This window comes from Thunnus maccoyii, chromosome 8 (assembly GCF_910596095.1).
Source record: "Thunnus maccoyii chromosome 8, fThuMac1.1, whole genome shotgun sequence".
Lineage (NCBI taxonomy): Eukaryota > Metazoa > Chordata > Actinopteri > Scombriformes > Scombridae > Thunnus > Thunnus maccoyii.
This window is the reverse complement of record NC_056540.1, coordinates 31,645,653-31,666,588: the sequence shown is the minus strand read 5'-3', so window position 1 is coordinate 31,666,588 and position 20,936 is coordinate 31,645,653. Positions and strand designations below refer to the sequence as shown.

Below are 20,936 nucleotides of genomic sequence, written 5' to 3'. Positions count from 1 at the left end.
GATCATTTTCCAGATGACAGATCCAGATGATGTTAATCAGGAAACATTTTAAAGGAAACATAGTCCCGCATGAGTTATGTTTTCTTTCAGCATAATGAGAAAATGTTAATTATGTGGCAAGTTGCAAAAATGTTGATACTGAACATATGAGTAAAATGTTTCCATGACATTTTTTTGCCAAAATTTCTGAGCTTGCAGCACAACATCTGCTGGTAGTAACTACAGTACTATTAAACTTATTGATTGTTATGTTTATGCACTGGCAGCACATGGTTAAGTTTAGGATTTTGGTTAAATAGAGAAAAAGTCCACAGTAACTTGTAGCAGGAGCCATGATGCTTTATTGCCTAAACCTAAACACAGTCTGGTGTCAACTTCCTATATTTTGTGCGCCTGCCATCCACCCCGACCTCCCCTTCGACTTCAGAGTGATATGTAGCGCTTCATTCATTCATAAAAACATCACCTGTGATAATAATCCAGGCAGCAAAACATCTGCTTACACAACATAAATGGGGAAAAAAAAGTTTTGTAGTATATAATTTATAGGAGACAGAGTTCGTCAACAGATGATCACAGAACTATTGGCCTGTTTGCACACTTAGATTTAGTTATTGTTGTATGTTTGGAAAGCGATAGGTTTCATTCTGAGTTTTGAATTTTAGTGGTTCACAGATTGTTCTTGGGGCTGCAGAGAAACACAGGCGATGGTACATAAAGTGTATTTTATGAAATAGTTTCCAGAGAGAAACTTCACTCTTTGTCTGTGTGCGTGCGGTTTTGGTTTGTTTGGTGTTCAGAGACTAAAAGCTTTTCTACTTTGCTTCTATTCAGAAAACAGAGAGGAGAAACTACACACACACACACACACACACACACACACACACACACACACACACACAGCAGGTTGTGTCTCTGCTTGTTTTCAGCATCGATTGCAGAGATCGACCCGCAGAACCTCACAACATCCAGTCAGCAACTGACCGACTGCTGCATTGATCCTCTGCTTCACTGACTGACTGATTAAAAGCATGACACGACTGTTTCCTGCCTGGTTATTAACTGACTGACTGGTTTCCTTTTCAAACTGCTCCGTCACTTCACTCGACCTGCAGCGCTTTCCTATTTAATCCTGCCTGTACTCGCTTGATTCTTCTCATTCGTTCTCTCTCTGTGATTCATTTCCAGTTGTTTTTCTTTTTTTTTTTTCGTTTAGGATCAATGAAGGTTCCTCTAATGTTCTCTAATGTTAAGACCCAGACAGAGAAAGCGTCCTGTATGCAGCAGGCCGCAGGTTTGATCACCGCCGTAGGTTGTCTTTCAGCGCTATTAGAGAGTTCGGACGTTAAAAGGATTGAAGGGTCGATAGCTCGCTGTGAGACCGCGCTCGATCGACAGGCTGATAAAAGTTCCTGATTGGCCAAGAAATGTTTCCATGGATTCATACGGAGAGGGATGTTTGGGGTTTATTTGCAAAGCTCAAAGGTATATTGGCTGTTTCCTGTTGGTTTTATAGAATGAAGACGATGAGATGCAACGTGACGGGTGACTGCTGCTCAAAGAGAAATTACAGCATCCGTATATACTCCAAACTCAACATTCTTCAACCTTTTAGTCGGTAAAAAAATTCTCTTCAATTTTCTCATGAAGTGTTTGGGTTGAGAGCAGCCTCGGGCTACAAAAAAACACATCAGATGGAGAAATTCACACATTTGTTTTTTTCACAGGGAACCTCAGCTTCTGCCATTATGGCGAAATACCAGCACGCTTTAACATGACTGATGTTTTTGTGGACTACTAATGATAAACTCTCCGCCTGGTGAGAATAAATGAACAGGAAGGGAGGCGGAGTGCTGCTTCTTATTTATTTCTCTGGGGTTTTTTTTTTTTTTTTTTTATCAGCGCGGGGCTTCAGAGCTGCATGTTTTCACGGTGAACTGGTAATTTCTTCGGGCGGAAGCGGATTGTTTCCCACCTTTGCTCGCTCGTCCTCCCACTCAGAGCTCGTCTGGAGCTCAGCGCTGGCGTTTTTTAAAGCTGTTTTCTTGTGGCTTTAGTCGGCGAGGGCAATCGCACAAAGACCCTGCAAAATCACATAAAACCCCCCTCTTTGAAATTCTTCAACCACTGCACGCTTTTTTAACAGGCGCGTCAGAAATGCAGGAAGACACAGCAATGTGAAGAGGGATCACATTAAATCCCAAGTTGAAACAGTTGTAAAGAGCGACCGATCAGGTGACTCTGTTTGGGATTTGATCTACTTTAATGGTACTTTTGTCGTATTATTGTATTCAAATACAGTAAACATCCATGTTTAGGAGTCTCTCCCAATAAAAATAAACATACTTTTAAAAAAATAAAAAGAAAGGGTTGTTACTGAGCTTTATTGAGAGCTTGATTAAATATGTACAGTAGATGTTTGAACATTTAAGTGAAGGACCCAACTAGTGGTTCTGTGCTTTGTTCCAGACCAAAATAACTGAACAATTATTGGATAAAATGTCATGAAATTTGGTAGAGACCTTCATGATGCCTTGAGGATGAATCCTGACAGCTTCGGTGATCCTTTCACTTTCTGTCCAGCAGAACCAGCAGGTCAAAGGTTTCACTTATCCAGTAATGTACCTTGACAACTACTTAATGGACTGGCACAAAATCCATCATTCACGGTTCCCGTTCCATCGCACAGGAACACTAACCAAATGGTAGGTAATATCCTAAGAAATGAAAAATATATGTTAAGAAATAAATGATGAATGGGTCTCTCTCATTTCAGTCAATGCAAACTTGAGTGTGAAATCAAATATGGCATAGGATTTCTTCTACCCTTACTGGTTGGAGCGCTGCTTAGCAACAGTGCTCACAGTGCTAGAGGACATAATAATAATAATAAAAAACTTAATTTGTACAGCACAAAAAGTACATTGCAGAGAAAAATAATGGTGACACTTCCTATGAAGCCCATGTCTATAATGCATTATACACATATTATAATGCATTATAATCTGCACTGTATAATTATATTTATAAGCACTCATAAATCTTAACACATTATAGAGCATTTTATAATGACTTATAAGGTCAAGTATCATAATACTTCATATTTGCTGGTCACTTGCTGATATTTTTTGCAAGGATCATAGTATTATGATATATTATAATTCTCATAGTCTATCTCCTTGTCTCTCTCTCTGGACCTCACCTTGTCACTCTCTAGTCTCTCTGTGTTCCCTCTGTTACCCTCCAGGTCCTGTGTTCCCTTCTTTGTCCAGCAGATGTCCTCAGTTTGTTCCCCAATTGCAACCAAGTGTTTCCTCTCAGCTGTGCTTCGTCTTGATTATGTTCCCGTTTCATTGTCTAGGTTCTGTATTCTAGGTGTAGTATGTTCTGTCTAGTTCTCTTAGTTCTACGTGTATCATGTTCCCTATTTAGTTGTATTTCCCTGTCTAGTCTTAGCCTGCCCCAGCTGTTTCTCTTTGTAGCTACCCCCATGTGTATTTTAGTCTTGTTTCCCCGTCAGTCTTGATTGTAGAATCGCTGTTAGCTTGTCTCACCTCTACCTACCTGGATATAAATTCCTTGTTAGCTAGTGTTACCTGCACCTGCCAAGAGAGATTCACTGTTGACCTGCCCGTATGTATATTTGAGTTCTCCTGGAAATTAACCTTTGTTAAAACCTAAAATAAAAAAATTAAATTAAATTAAAATAAAACCTTTGTTTGAACATTTCATTTCATCCTGCACTTGAGTTCACTCTACTACTATAACAGTTCTGCAACTACAACAGTTCTATCCTTTTTTTGAATAGTATTCTTGAGAAGTCTATTTTTTCTTTTTGTTTTTGATATTGAATTTATTCTGACTTTATGTTTTAAAATCTGACACATGTGTTACGTCATGTGTTCTTGGGAAACAAGTGCACAGATGCAATTTGGCTTGCAAGGCATCAGCCTGTTACTATTGCTTCAAATGTTGAATAACTGTAAACCAAAAAGCAAGATTTATTTTACACATCAGAAGATGTACCAACATAGGACCCCCAGCACCAATCCCAACACCACTCCCTGCACCACCTCCATCACCAATCCTTGAACTTCCAGCCCCAATTTCAACCCAACCTGTAGTCAGGAAACCACAGGTTATAGTAAAAAAAAAGTAAAAAGGCATAAGCAAAGGTGACACATGGAGAACCACACAGACATTACAAATGAACATCACCTTCCAAGCCAATGTGTAGACTTGGAGCATGGTTTCTTTGCCGTCTCAAAAGCTTTCAGGGATTCAAGTATTCCAGTTCATGTGACAAGGAAAACACAGGGTTCGAGCCAAACCGTTGTGAGGTTGATGACTGTGCAGTGAACACTGAGATATCTGTGAAAAGTGGACTTATTGCCTTTCATTGCAAGCATGTGCGCTCAATTGATTATTGTTGTTCTTATCCAGAGATGAAAAAAGAGATGGCAATCATGATGACGAGCAGCTTGATTCATTCTTGTTTGGACTCATGAAGACAACACCAACTTCTAGACAGCTGTGGGATGATGTTGCCTTTGTTTTCAATGTACTTTTGCCTGAGGTAAAACATGTCACTACTGAATATTGTAAATGATTTCACATCACATATCCATATCTCACATTTGTAGTCTTAAATAATCTAGTAGCAGAGGACAATACAAATCCGCAAATCTCAATCATGAGATATTTGGATCTCAATTATCTCGATCAAACTCATTCAAATCATTCGGATCAGTAGTTGTAGAAAAGTGAACCTGGGTGTTGGCACAACTTCACTGAAAGCAAAATGTAATTGTGCTATATTCTGCTACAGACCACTGTCCTCAGCCTTGCAGAGGTGCACTCCCTCTCAATTCAAACGTCCAAGGAAAGGTACAAACAGAGATCACAATTTGAAATGTGGTAAGATGAGGACATAGAGGATCGATAATGCTATAATGAAGTACATAATAATATCTACAATACAATTGGTTTCCTCACTCACTGTATTCTTTTGTGCCAGTGAATTGGAACTGTTGGCCTCGATCTCCAACACACTTTGAGTGAGATGGCAATGGAAGAACTTACCATTTTTAAAGAAAAAAGTGGAAAGCACCCTCAAATCTGAGGATTTTCTAAACAGACTGTAAATCTGCTTTATTAGGTGCAATAAATTCTTTGACACACTCTCTATTTAAATTATTTTACATTTGTTCAACTTTTCATTCCTCCAGGAAGTGGAGGAAGGCAGAAGAGGGGTGGCTATTATAAAAACAAATATTTATTATTCAGGTGAGCCAGTTAGCTCCAATTGTGTAATGCTATGAATATATTTTTATTACTCAGTTTATATAAATGCTCTACATTTCTCTGAAAAGTGATAAATAAATATGATCATTATATAAACTGATGCAAATCAGTTCACCGGTTACCAGGCTGTGGATGAGCCAGGAATAGTAGCAATCAACACAACATGGTATTAATCGCATCAGTATGTGATTTATAGTGTGTATTTGTGGTATCTAGAGTCATATGTCAAGTCAGCTGTTAAAACTTGTTTCAGCTCTAATCAAATGATAAAAGTATCAACAGACAGCAACATTTTTAATCAACATTTTAAACAGGCACACCAATTGCAAACTCAAGGCTAACGTTATTTTACAGTAATGATCTTATGAATATTTATTATTAGCTTGCTGTATCATCAGAACCTCTTTGGTTGAATCAAATGAAGCAATGGAAATCCCTGTAGTGTTGGCCTAAACTGTACAAAACAAACAGATGGAGTATAATGCTGTGAAATGATTTGCTGAATTAAAAACTGATTGACAACTGGTTCAGGAAGTGTATTGTTTAAATTAGTTTTAAACTGTCAGAGGATTGTTAGCCTCTGATTGGCCAAATTTTTTAAAAAAAAGATTCACAGTTACCACGCTCATTCAAAGTCTGCAGAGACACAAACTTGCTCCTGTCGATGTGTTAGGAAGAAATCCAGCGTCATTGTTTCTTTTGACTTTAATGGAAGTCACTTTCTTGGTCTGAGTTAATCATGTTTTTTTGTTTCTTTACACCAATGCTAGTTTTTGCAATGTGGCTAAGAAGATTGGCCACCAACTGATGAGTTTGCTTCTTTTTTTTAACTTAATTTTTATTGTTTTTCATTTAGTAACCACCAAACAAACATAAGTCATTATCTCAGTGAGATAATTAACATATCGATACCACTCAAGATATCATTCAGAGGTTCAAGTGAAGTCTCTCTGATGGTTCTTATAAGCAGTCTGTTTGTCCCATTTCTCATTAAATTCCAATTGTTGAATTCTCAGTACATGTGTGAGTCTTTCCATATGGAATAACTCTTCAACAGAGAGAGCTAAAGGTTAATATGACTACTGACCACCTTTCCATATCTTTAAAAATCTTCCTGATTCAAAGGCCTATAATTAGCTTCATACAGTTTTGTTGTTATTTGTAATAATCACTCTTAAATATTTTATTGTTTTTGCATTCCATCTGAAATCATATGCTTTTTGGATAGTTTGTGATGAGGAGTAATAACCTTTGATTTTGCCACATTGAGTTTGTAACCTGAAAAGTAATTATAAGATTCTAACAATTTTATTCATTTAGAGAGACAGACTGGTTGTTCAGAGTAGATCAATACATCATCTGTAAATAACCCAAGTTTGTGCCTCCACCCACCTCCACCCCTTCGATGCCTCCATGTTATCATATTGCTTGAGCCAAGGGTTCAATGACAATCATGAAGATAGTGGGTGACAGACAGCACTCCTCTCTGGTAGATCTTTTCAGCTTAAACCAATTTGTAAGATTATTATTCTTGCCCTTGGATCTTGATAGAGTGTTTTAATGCAGTTTACTAAGTCTGTATTAAAAACAATTTTTCTAAGCAGAGGTATAAAAACTTCCAGCAAATGCTGTCGAAGGCCTTTTCTACATCTAAGCTAAGTAGCACTGCACATTCTTCCTTTCTTTGTACTTCTTCAATTATATTTAGTGTCCTTCTTATGTTGTCTTGTGTTTGGTAAATTAGCCTAAAACGCTTTTCCAAGGCATACCTACAATAATTGAAAGCTGTTCTTGAACCATTAGGAATACATACATGGTTTTGGTCTCTTTTGAAAGGTAACACTCTGAAGTTTTTTTTTTTTTTCCCAGCAGCCAAAATCACTGCAAGTGCTACTGGCATTGAGTAATAGAAGTTTGAACACATTGAAGTAGAAAGCTTTTATTTCCACCTGAATTTTTTTTTCCAAACAGATGCCTGCAGATGAGCTATAGCTGGGACTTATTAGCTGTAAAACACAATGGGACCACAGCATGGAGCTTTACCTAGTCCAAGTTTAAATTTAATAACAAAAAGAAATGAATATTTTACATATATTTTTCGATGGGTATTTCTAGGCGTCTTCCTTAAAAAGGCCATTTAGATACACCATATAACCCCTGCCTCAGAGTAACTGAAGCATAAATACATTATAGTGCTTTGTTTCCCTTCTTGAAACTAAACTTTGTGCAAATAAAAGAGTCAAAACAAATGCTATGGTGGAAAAGCAGTTCATATAAAAAGTAACACACAGCAAACTAGTAAAAATTTACACAATATCCATGTTGTGGCGTTATAGAAACCACTAAAGCTCCATATGGTCATTTTCAGGATTTGATTGCCTAATCAAAGCCGCAGTCATCAGCAGAATCTGTTCCTACTGGCTCAGTCTTTACACTAAAGAAGAGGGGCAGGCACTTCCTTTCAACTCTCGTTGGCTATTGTAGGCTGTGGAACAGACATGGAAGCTCCTATTGGGTCATATGAGGTGTCAACTGAAAAGTCAGAGTGCAGCCGCCATTTTCATACCAAGATGTGGCTAATGTTTACATGCTAACATGAGTTATGACGGAAAATATGAGGAAGATTAGGACATCTGTCGGCTAATTTGAAATGATGCATCAGCTGTTCATGAATATTTACTGATTGTACCTGCTGTTGTGACTGTATCTTAAAATGGTTTGCATCAATCAAATTGCAAGAATCTTAGCTTTGCAAAGATGTGTCGCATGAGTACCCACATAAAGATAGGAGTTGTGTACATAGTATAGTTGTGTACTTAAGAGTGTGACAGCCTACAGGTGGGCCGTCAAGCCGTTAAAGGGTTAATAAAACCTGATTGGTCCTCACTGATAAATTCTGACATGAAGGTCTCGAGTCCCTTACCTTCCTTAGGGATTACTGTAATTAAGGCCTCTTTCCATGAGAGAGGGATTTTGCCTTTTTTAAGGTTTCACTGAATAACAGTAGGTTTAGTTCCTTCTTAAAAAAATTTTGTACCATTCAGGTAGCCATCACTTCCTGGAGCCTTGTTAGATTTTAATTTATTGACTGCATCTTCCACTTATTTTGCAGAGATATATGAGTTTATAGTTTCATTTAGTTTTTCCCCTATAGCTGGTAGATCTAATGAGTTTAAAAAGTTTGTTATTGATTTACTCATCCGCTGAAGCTGTCTGTGAATGCAACTTTTATAATAATTTTCAAATATCTTATATATCTCTCCTTGTTCAAATTCTAATGTTTTGCTTGTAGGATCTCTGATATTATGGACTGCATTCAGTAGCTGTTTCTTCCTTTTTCATCTGTCTGGTAGTTTTGTTGCTTTGGGACCCGTTACATAATATGTTTCTTTCAGGAATCTAATTTTCTTTGCTTCTTTAATTTGATGAAGTAATCCCGGGTCATTTGAACTTTTATGTTGCTGTTCTAAAATTTTGAGCTCTCTTATCTTTTTCTGATGTAATTCTAACCTAGTTTTTTTTATATGCTGTTTCAGATATTTGTTTTCCATGCGTAACTGCCTTCATATTATCCCAGAGGGTAATGGAGTCTACCTCCCCGTTATTGTTCTCCTCTCTGTACGTGTTTATTTCCTTTTTGATCTCCTCTTTAAATCCCGGATCATTTAAGATACTAACATTCATTCGCCAGGATGTATTTTATTTTCCTACTGTTTAAGTTTAATGTCAGGTACAGGGCGCTATGGTCTGATTAATCCACTACTCCTATCTTGTATTCTTCTGCTCTAAATCCATCCAGTATATTCCTGAAAAAATAATCTATTCTTGTATATACTGACTGTGGGGCTGAGTAGTAAGTGTTATCCTTCTTGAGTGGGTGTCATAGGTGCAGCCATACAATAAGGCATTTAGCATATTAAAGTCCTGGCTCTGGGCAGGAAGTGAGGTAACTTTGGTCTGAAAAGGGGGCAATTTACAGTAGAATTGCACACCACCAACATCGGAGAACTTCAAACTGGAGCAAGGAACAAAGAATGATAATAGGAGTTTTTTAAAATTTATTTTCATGTTGCAATGTCATTATTTTTATGACATCACTAATGCTCAGAATCTCCTCTATCCATTTTGTCCATCCATGTGTTAAAAATAAGTGGACATACAGACAAAATCTGAGTTGTCGAAGGTGTGAATTGGCCCAGGGGTGGCACACAAATGGGGGTGTTGAGAGGGGACAGACTTTGAACACCTCTAAACTACGTGATTGAGTAGAAACTCCTGAACAAAATGTTGACCTACAGGATCATGAGTCCTGAGCTCCAGCTCAAGTTTAATGTTCTACTAGTGATCACTGTACAGATTGTAACCTGTCTTTCTCTCTTTCACTTAATTAGTGTTAACATGTGATCGGGGAATGGAACAGCCGGCCTGGCCTCTCGAGGGCGAATCATCGCCACCTGCGCAGTCTTTACCCACAATGCTCTTTTAAGCTCAGGAGGAAGAGTGATGGAGAGAAAAAAAAAGGCACGAAGGGAGTTGAAAGAGTGATTATCTATCTCTTTCATTTCAAAAAACAGTTTCCTGCTTTTAGATTTTATGTTTAGAAAGTACAAAAGTACTTTAAAGATCCCCTGTGCTGCTAAGGAGGATAATGAGCGACACTGTCCAATTTGATGCTCAAAGCTCCATTTATGCCTTCCTGTCGTGTCCCCTACCATCAGTCGGAATTGGTCTCTTTTGACTGTGAAGACAGTCTTTGCTGAACTTTAGCCAAGTAATTTAAGTTGCTTAAACTTAACCAGACTTTAAGCTGCATTGACACCCATGGGCAGAGTATGATGCAATGGGCCCCTTAACTCAGAAATATTAACTTATTTAGAAGCAAATTAATTAAGATAGGTCCACACCACAGACAGAATCGTGTCAGTAATATTTTGCAGGTTAACCATTAATTCAAAGTGCTGTAGTTAAAATTTACATCTGAAGTTCAGTATTTTATTCATGTTGTAGATGAATAAACTGTCAAAATCATTGACAGAGCCCTCTAGTGGGCGCAGTAACTGTGACTCCAGTTCTAGAGATTCTATTGCTATTTCCTATCACCAGTAAATATTAGTTTCTTTTAACCACTTAATCCACTTTGATCATTCCCTAACCTTAACCACATGGTTATTATTGTGACCATGACAGCAATAGCCTCCAAATCTTAACAAAGTTGTAATCATAACCCAAACCACGATGTTTCTCTAACACTAACCAAATCATGTTTGTGCCTGACAGTCAACGTTGGTTTCTTTTAACCATTACTGTGATGGTTCTGTAACCTTAAAGTCACACTGAATGGACAGTTTTAGGTTCTGTACTTATGACATATTTCCCAGCGAAACAGAATATGTAGGGGATGTGCAATTACAAGAGGGACTTATATCCTTCAGGTTTTTTTTCTTCTTTTTTCAGTGCCCCAGATATTGGACTAAAGAATTGTTTTTATTTACTATGATTTGATTCAAATCCTTCAGATGTGATTGAACTGCTATAAAGCAGGTGTGGCTTGGTGAATACAGTGTGATATGGAGCTATAGAGGACTGCTGGCCTTCACACACAGTGAGGTCTTATATGATGGTGTCAAGATCACATTTAATTGGATGCATATTTGTGTATTTCAAGATGAGTCATCAAACATATGAAAACCTTTTACAGGAAGAGAAAAAACTGGAATTTTGAAAAACAAATACATACAAATATATACAAAAACATCTTTGGAGCCATTTCTATACAAACAAATGTGACATAATGTTGGTAATGAAGGAACATGTCGCCCAGTTTAGTGGTGTGGCTCACTGACATGTTTTTGATAGTTTTAGGACAATTACAGAGGTCTACAGTACAGAGGAATAAGATATATCAGGCTTTGAATACACACAAACTACTCAGTAGATCAATTTATTGTTGGTTTGGCTTTGCACATTAGATTTGTTGACAATTAGAAAAATATAGAAAATCACCAGTCTTATCCTTTAATCACTGCAGTGTCAGATCAGAAAACATTTTTAGTTTTGCAACAGTGAATTTTAATGGTTTTTGGAACTGATAAATGATGCCGTCTGGCCATTAGTGGTGTCAAATCAGAAAAAGGCTTAAATTTGTCATACTGGAGAGCACTTACAAGCAATTTTTTTTGCATAATTTTTTGGTCAGCAGCAGAGCCAAGGACAACACCTGGACAAACTGACTTGTATCAGGCATTTACTGGTTAAAAATTGTTTTCAAGTACACTCTGTTAGGAGTATACAGGAAGAAAATTGCATTGTACTTATGGATTGATTCACTTATTTTATTTATTCTGCTCACCATATTTCTGTACGCCCATACTGAAGCTAGAAAAGCTCATAGTGAAATTGAGGCTTCTGATCAATTGTTATAGATTTATTTCACATGTTCACAACATAGTGTAGAATTATGATTTGAGCAGCTGCCTGTGAAGGTTACGCTTCCCTAAGTGTACAAGGAGAGGAAAAATAGACTTTCAGTGTGAAACATGCAGGTCTCTCTGAATTGGTGTGGACTGATACACTTGTAAAACTGGAAGAGTGTGTGTGACAGATGTTTAAAAATGCTTGAGAAATGCTTCACAAAAGTCTAGTGGAGTAGAATGCCCTTAAAAGATAAGGCTGGTGATTTTCTATATTTTTTCTTATTGTCAACAAATCTCATATGAGCCAAACCAACAATAAACTGATCTACTAACAAGTATTGTGTGTGTATCCAAAGCCGTATAAATATTATTCTTCTGTGCTGTAGACCTCCACTGTTGTCCAAAAACATGTCTATGAGCCACATTGTCGCACCTGAGTGACATATTCCTACATAATGAAGAGTTTGGTCATGTAAGTTTGTTTAGAAATGACCCCAAAGACTAATATGATGATCATGTTTTCAGTCTCTGGGGAGTAGTTCTGTGTAAAGTGGATGCTACTGAGCATGTGCGGGAATGTGCTTCCATTGTGCTACACTGTAAATAATAAATAACTTTAGAACAAAGTCTAAAAGTTGTGATATGTAGCACCACAAGCTAGCACTGAGCATTCCTGCACATGCTCAGTGATGTCAGCCATACACAGAACTACTCTCCGGAGACTGAAAACATGATCAATGTTATTAGTCTTAAGAACAATTTCGAAACAAACTAATGTGACCAAATTCTTCATAATGAAGGAACATGTCACCCAGTGCAGCGGTGTGGCTCACTGATGTTTTTTTCAATAAATTTTGGACAACAATGGAGGTCTACAGCACAGAAGAATAAGATATATCAAGCTCTGGATACACACACAATACTTGTTAGTAGATCAATTCATTGCTCTCTAAATGAGATTTGCAGACAGTAAGAAGAATATAGAAAATTGCCTTTAAGAAACTGAAAACATAAACTTAAAAGGATTAATCATCACTGTCTGCATTTAGTCTGATCTGATCAGAGTCTCATTAATGTTTGACAGTTGACACGTTGTACAGCAGCCTACGTAGAAATCCCTCATATAGGGAATGAGTCAACGATTTCAGATGCAAATACACATGCACACACACACACACACGCGCACACACACATACATAGACTGTACAGGCACACAGTGATCAGTAGAATATAGTGTATATTTCAATGAGCCAGAGGCTGTGGTATAACGGTTACTGCAGGATATGAATTCTCTCTTTTAAAGAATAAAACAAAAAACAAGAGAACACACAGTCTGCAAATAGAGTGTGTGTGTGTGTGTGTGTGTGTGTGTGTGTGTGTGTGTGTGTATGTGTGTGTTTGTTTCATCAGCCGAAAGACGTTTTCTCTGAATCCATAAATATCTTCCATTTTGTGTTTTCCTGCCTTCGCTCTCTTTCATCCGCAGGACACTGACATCAGGTTTTAATGAGCACTCCGTTATCATCATTAGCACTAATGCATATTATTTGTAGTTCTGCATTAAGACGCTGTGTACAGCAGTAAACTAGAATGAGAAGAGAATGAGCGGTCATTTTGACCAGGATCCAAGCTGCACATTTTAATGTGATAAAGGAGTCTCAGTACTCATATGTATTTCTAATCAACATTAAAAAAAAGACTTTGATGACATTGAAACAAACAGAAAAATGCTCTTGTTCTGTTTTGGGTTTATTTTCAATGGCTTTTCTGTGAGTTTCTGAATGATTTTTGTTTCTGTTTTCGTGTTCACAGCTTCAGAGCAACTATGTCAGAATCTGTAACTGAATTTTAGAAAAGATTCACTCGTAGCTGAGTTTGTACTGAACAAGAGAAAATCAGCTTCGCTTTGAGATGGTAAACATAAACATTTGTAAAACATCTGAGTATTTTCTGTTGAAAAACTTACATAACATTCAGATGCGATGTAAGATGTCTAATTCATTGTATGAGCAGGTGGATCTGTGACCTCATGCAGCCTTAACATGTTGCCAGACACACACGGCACTGCTATTGTGCCCTTTAGCAAAGCCAGGAGCCACAAATGTCTGCTGTCTGACTGGTTGCTGATATTGACAGCCGGCCGAAGGCTGATCTGATCTGTAAGAGATGGTGTCATGATACAACAAGACAACAGGCGAGGTGGAGATGAGTAGTATTTCCACCACCAAGTACGTTATTTCCTATATACACCAGTCAATATATCTCAAAAGTTGTTAACCTCCACAGAACTGACCTTTTGGAATGTTGAGACCTTGGGAAAGATTTTCATTTATTGGAAAATCATTCACTTTATGCCTCTCTGTGGGGCGGCAACTGGTGCATATCTTGATTCTGTTTAGCAACCTCTTTATGTATTTCTGGGGACATTTTTGCCTTTAATATATAGTAGAGTGTTTGTAGAGTTTATAGGATATTGCAGGGACCCTGGGGAGTTTCTGACCACTAGTATATTCCTGCCAGTGGTTTCATATTATTCCTCTGATCTACAGGTGGTTGATGACACACCAAGGAATGCAGCAATATGTCAGCAAAAAGCAGGGAAGAATAAGACTTCCCTGCATAATAAATAAATGAAGACTTGTGTGCACTGGAGAAGAGATGAGTGGTGTGTTTTAATTTTGTTCTCAAAGTAAGAAATAGTTCAAGCAAAGCAATCAATTCATTCATCAGCTACAAAGCTAGCTAGTTGCTGCCACATCCTTCTCTGCATATCTAACTGGATGACTATTTGATATAAAGGGTCAATTTTTTAATTTGTCTCTGACTAAACTGGCCAGTGAATGAGTTGCCTGTCAGTCCACATGACTTAATTTTTAATCCTTGTTTGCAATAAGTCAGAATGAAAGCACTGCTTTGCAGAGATCTAAGCAAACCAAACATCATGTATATAAGCACCAAGTCTTTAAGAATATGATGTTAAACTTGAATTGTTTATGGCAGGTTCAGATTACAGGAAGTTCAGGTCAGTTTAGTACCAATTTAACTCCAAATTGACAAGAGATTTTCAAACCTCACGTCTTGTTTGCTGCTGATGTTCTGCACAGATATGTCTAGATTTTAGTATTCTTAATCTTACCCTAGAGTTTGTGATCATAGGGCAATTGATCTTTCAGATGTAGCTGAAAAAAATGATTATGAAGAGTTGCTTCGGCAACATACAGAAAATTCTAAAATGACAAAACACATACAGTGTTTTTCTACTTAATCTTAGCGAACATGGTTTCAGCCTTATTTTAATTTGTGAGAAAGCCACAGCTGAGGTGTTTTTGTAGTCAAAGGTAAAGGTAAAGCCTCGCAGTAGAAGGACGTCTCAAAACCTCAGCATGTGAAACTGAATCAATCTGCATGGCTCAATAAGTGGCGTGATGTTATTTCTTTGTGTTTTGGATCAAGTGATATTTTCACTGTGCTGTATTGAACACGTCGAGGGTAGAGAAGGCCGTGTAGCTGCTCCTCTACCTGCCTCTCCTCCTTTCCTCTGCCAGAGTGAAAAGCTCTTTTTTTTGTTTAGCACCAAGACATCCTAAAAACTACAATACCAGGAGACATGTTTAATATTCCTCTCTGTACATCAGATATTTTCTTTTGCATGAAATCAGATATTTACCCCGTTAATATTCTCCTGCTTCCATTATGCACAAAAAAAAACATTTTATACTTTGACCAAGAAAATGATGCCTGGGAGGCATTTCACTACAGGGGCTGTAGCCACACTGAGGGGGCCGGGGCTCAGGAAGAGCCACAGTGACCCCTACAGAACGGAGGGGGAAGCACTGCAGAGGGGGGCATGCTGGTTTGAAGAGGGAGAGAGAGAGAGAGAGAGAGACAGGAAAGGAAAGGAAAATGAGAGAGAATGATAGAAAAGAGCAAGAAAAAATGGATAAAGAGGTAAAGAAGAAAGAAAGACAGAGAAACAAAAAGACAAAGAGAGAAAGAGGCTTTGAGAAATGTTGGTAATTTTTTTCCTTTTGAAACTGCACTGAGCCGAACGAGGAGGATTCTTTTTATTTTTTGATATTCTGGTCCTGAACACTCAACAGATTTATTATTTACAGCCATTCCCAAACTTGTTCTGTTATGCCCCACCTCTGAAAGCCCAAATTCAGGCCCTCCTGCAAATTATAAGTGTAAGCACTAATACTGTTGAAATTAGAAACAAAATGAGACAAGCTGCATGTGATTTTATTTAAAATAACTTAATCAAAACATAACCTGCAGATTCCCTTACAATTTTAGTGTTGTGCATATGAAAAATGCCAGTTTTTAGACATGAAAGACACTAACTATAAGCACTATGACAGAGAAAAGTAGGCTTTGACATAATTTCTTGAGTTTCGTTTGGCATGTTTGGTTGATGATTATCACCCTTTTCTTCTCTTCATACTGTCTGAATAAATGGGAATCTTTATAGCCTTGCTAGTGTGAAAGCACTTGATATTAAGAGCCCCTCACCCAACAGTTTGACAGCAACTGGTTTGAAGAATAAACTCCTTGAGATGCATCATCAAAGAGGGTCATGACCAGAGGCGTGCGTGGAACATATTGAATGCATGGATACAGATATAGACGCTATAGGTTGTTATTATGCTTACAATCACATGCCGAATATCATAAAAATGGTAATGTTTGAAATAAAATGTTTGGTTTGTCTTTGGAATGGTTGATTTCACTTCAAATCTGGGTTTTTTTTTTCTTGTGGGCAGCATGAAAGGCATGAACATTAAAGAGGACATATCATGCACATTTTTTATTCTGGGGCTCTACTGGAATATATTTGCATGATTTACAGTTTTTAAAAAAAACCCTCCTTATTTATCTTATACTGGCCCTTTATGCAGCCCCTCAGTACATCCCCTGCATACTGATCATCATTATAAATGACCCTCAGTCTTTAGCCGCTGTTTTGTGTAATAAATACTTTCCAAACCTAAACTCGAGAAAGAATAATAATTTCACAATCGCAAACACCCTGAACTACAAATCTCCCGGTTTTGCATTAACTCGTGAAAACTTTTAAACGTCTGTTCAGCAGCCGAATAAACGACTGAAAGGTGAGTAATGATTGAGAAACACCTCGCTCCTCTTCTTTGTTCTCATCGCTGAGTTTCATATCTGTATTTCTGTAAATAATAAACTCTAATCATAATAAACTCCAATGACCCGTGGCAGCGAATAACAGTTTGAGTTACATAATGTTTCTTGTGCTTCAGCAGGTTTGAGAGAAGAACTGCGTCGAAGACAGCCTGATTATGCAGGTCAGTTTTATAAAAAGAAGATTATACAATGGCAATTATGTAATCAGCAGATCAAACGCGGAACAAAAGATAACGGGACAAAGGGTGAAGCATGTAGGCAGGGAGGAAGAACTGCATATATGTATGTGTGTGTGTGTGTGTGTGTGTGTGTTTATTATGTTAACAGCATCTAACTAATGATTTCCAAGATGGTCTCCTTCGTGTCTTCAACAATTATAAACTTAAGTTTGGTGTGTTAGCTGTGCAACGATAACACTTTTGACTTATTTCTCTCATTATCGCTGGTGTTTTCACAGCAGCAAACAGCAGAGTGTCTGGCTAAAGAAATACTGAAGACGAATAATGATAAACCTTGAAAATTGTTAAAAAAAAATGTCACATTCAAAATCCTCTCATTTGGTACACTGTTGTTTGATGTAAGAAATTCCCCCAAAATAATGCAACTCAAGACTGTAAACTTAAAGGCAATTAGTGGTAAAAAAAAAAAAAAAAAAATCTGAGAGAAAAACAGGACTAAAGTAAAGAGAATGAATGTTAAAAGGTAAACATACAAAAGGAAAAATGTGCACTTAAGAAATTATTTTCCAGTGCTAAAGTGACAAAAATACTTTTTAAGTTCAGGGCTGTTTTTCACGGTTTGCGTTTTAAGGCGCTTTAATTCCACTTAAGGGAAATCTTAATGAGCGTACAATCATATTTGATGCCAGGATCAGACTACACACAGATGGTCACTGTGTCAGATTAAGTGATTATAAATTCTTGCCGTGACTTGGCATAGAGACACGGCAGACTACATGTTGGAGCCTGACTAATCAGGGCTCAAGGTCTTTTTATGACTACTTAATCACTAAGGTGTTACGAGACCTTAAGGGATCACTAAGACATGTATGTAATCAGGGTATTTTTGAATAAAAGTGAAACCGGAACCTTACATGGTCACTGAAGTTGAACGTGGGCTCTGATTTTTTTTTCCTTCCATTGGTAGAAAGACGTGGGTGAGCGGCACGGAGGTTGACGTCACACCGACGGTGGGGTTAATTTGATGCTAATGACCTGATGTTGGGAGTCAAAAGGTTAAAGCTTTACTGAAATTAATTAAAACATAATTCGCCTTTCATTTGTTTCCAGCTAAAGGGCGCTCTGGGCTCTTATTGGGGAATGTTGCTGTCTTAAAAGGCAAAAATTTGAAGAAGAGAGAAATTCTGACACGCTAATTTATGTTGTCATATTAATTTATGTTGTCGTACATTACATCGAACTACAATTCTACCATATAGTGCACTACATTTACAATTTTATTTAAGTGTCCAAGTTCTGAGTGTGTAAATATATCTACTATATGCATCCCTCAAAAGTGAATAAATAAGTGTCCGTGGCATGTACTCTGCTTTATGATAGTAATCCCACAATGCAATGCTCCACATTTTATAGATGCAAAAATGATGCGACTCTGAGTAAACAACAGAGTTATGAGGGGAGTAGAGAGTGAGTGAATGAGGCAGTGATTTCAGACACAGATCATCATCATGTCTGTTGGGATGATGCAAACTAGAACAAGTTTGTACGACGTGTTGCTCAGTAACCGTCGAATATGCGTCATTCTCTCCTGGACGACGTTCACGGTGAGAGAAGTGACAGAAATAGTTGAAAACAAACAGATTGAGAGAGAAGTTTAAACATCTGGTTCCTTTCTCACAGCGTGAGGTACAGTACCAGTCAAAAGTTTGGACACACCTTCCCGTTCATTTGGATAAGACAGTGTGTCCAAACTTTCGACTGGTACTGTAGGTGTGAATGTCGGCTTTTCAGTTTCAGACAGTTGCAGAAATGGTTGGACGCCACTAATTAATACGTTGGAAAGGTTTGGGGAGAGGAGGTTTCCAAAGCTATTCATTTCTCAGTCTTATGTGGAAGAACTGACCTCAACCCCATCCAACACCAACGAGCCAGACCTTATCCACCCTACATCAGTGTTGGACCTCGCTAATGCTCCGGTGGCTGAATGGGAGCAAATCCCTGCAACCAGCTTCCACAACTGCCCTGGAAAGCCTAAAACCATAAGAATGGAGGCTATTATAGCAGCAGATTAATGCTCATTGTTTTGGAATCACGTGTTCAACTATCACATATATGGGTGTAATTTTGAGGTGTATGCAGGAAACTCTTCACTTTTTAATTTCCTTGATAGTGAATTCAGAATCGGCTGCTTTCAAGATGGAGCAGAGGAATTGTCAGTCTGTCCACCCTTCGATGCTCCAACTGACAGTTCCCACCTGTTCGTACTTCCAGCACAACCGTCCTCCTACTTTAACGAGTTTCCACTCGACCGTTTCCTCCCTCCTGGTGTTTGTCGAGAGGTTAAAGGGCTGCCAACCCAGATGACCAGCGGGGCCCGCCAGAGCAGGTGTTTGGCCATATTGGCATGGCCGTTAATTACCCACAGTCCCCCGCAACAACACGGGCACCGGGCAGGCACCATATTGCCCCCATATCGTCATGACAACACATCAAACAGACACGGCGGGGCCAGGAGTGTGGACTTGAGCCTGTGGTGGTGAATTTTCATGAAGATGATTATGAATAGAGAGGGAAATAATTACAGCGCTGCACTCGCCAAAACCTACTCCATCTGTGTGTGTGTGTGTGTGTGCGCACATATGTGTGTGTATGTGTGTGTGTGTGTGTGTGTGTGTGTGTGTGTGTGTGTGTGTGGAGACGGGGTATCCGGAGCTTTGTGGTGAGCGCCACACGATTCCATTCCAGATGAAATGGGATAGCAACACAATTATCTCAAGTCCAATTCTTTGAGGCCTATTGTGTCTGTAAACTGAGCCTGAGCGAAGGATTAATGTGTCTGTGGGGTTTAGAGAGGAGGGATGGGAGAGGGGTGGGGGGGGGGGGGGGGGGGGAGGGGGGGGTGGTTAAAGGAGGGGAGCAGTGGAAAGCTGTTGCTTCATCTCTCTGGTGAATAGACTCTAAGCTCTAACCATCAGCGAGGTGGAGAGAGGCGAGAGGGAGAGAGAGAGAGAGAGACGGGGAAGGGAGGAGGGAGAGAAAACTCAGATCTGGAGGCAGCAGGAGAAAAGAAGGAGAGGGACCAGCCTTCGACAACAACGGCAAGAGAAGAAGAAGAAGAAGAAGAAGAAGAAGAAGAAGTAGAAGAAGAAGAAACACAAAGAGAACAAAAAAAAACAACTGTCAAATGTAATGAATGTAACAAACATAACGAGTATTAACCACAACGCCCACCCAGAGAGGAGAGGAGAGGGGAGGGATGATGAGAGACAAAGACAACGAGATAGGCATCACAGCCGTCACCACGGCAACAGATTGGCAAAACGCTGGCCAGCTCTCCCAGGATGCTCAGCTCCCCTCATGTGGTATAATTTGCCATCCAATGATGAAATGACGAGTAAGAGCCCGAACCTCCAGCTGAGAGTTTAGATTTCACCGAGACGACGCGTCTGCTGCTGCGAGAGGACGAGTACTAACAGTCGCAGTAACCGTAGTAGTACTACTAGCCAAGTAACATCTGACTAGAAGTAGTAGTACACAGTAGTAGTGTTCACAGTAGCAGGAGAGACAACAGTAACACCTGCTGCAATAGTGTAGTAGTTATAGCAGTATCAGGAGGAGTAAAGTAGTAGTAGCAGTAGTGGTAGTACTAGAGTAGTAAAATAGTAATGGGAGAGGTAGTAATGAACGAGTAGTAGTAGTACTTTAATACTAATAGTAGTAACAATAACTCCGGTAGTAATAGTAACAGCATTAGCTGCAGCAGTAGCATCTGCATTACTACTACACCAATACTGCTACTACTATAACTATTACTACTATTAGTAGTAGTGGTAATAGTAACAGCAATAGTTGTTGCAGTAGTACTGTTAGAAAGAGTATCATTAGT

The 20,936-nt window shown here is 38.6% G+C and overlaps 1 long non-coding RNA gene across 2 annotated transcripts; it reads left to right on the top strand.

Annotated features, from left to right (window-relative positions):
* The first annotated feature begins 1,925 nt into the window (after positions 1 to 1,925).
* Positions 1,926 to 3,638, top strand: LOC121902463. 2 transcript variants are annotated; one of them, XR_006097556.1, is made up of 2 exons: positions 1,926 to 2,705; positions 3,248 to 3,638. It is a non-coding gene; the product is annotated as an uncharacterized LOC121902463 (long non-coding RNA). The 2 variants fall into 2 exon arrangements; XR_006097555.1 differs by having other exon boundaries at positions 3,218 to 3,638.
* Positions 3,639 to 20,936: the final 17,298 nt, after the last annotated feature.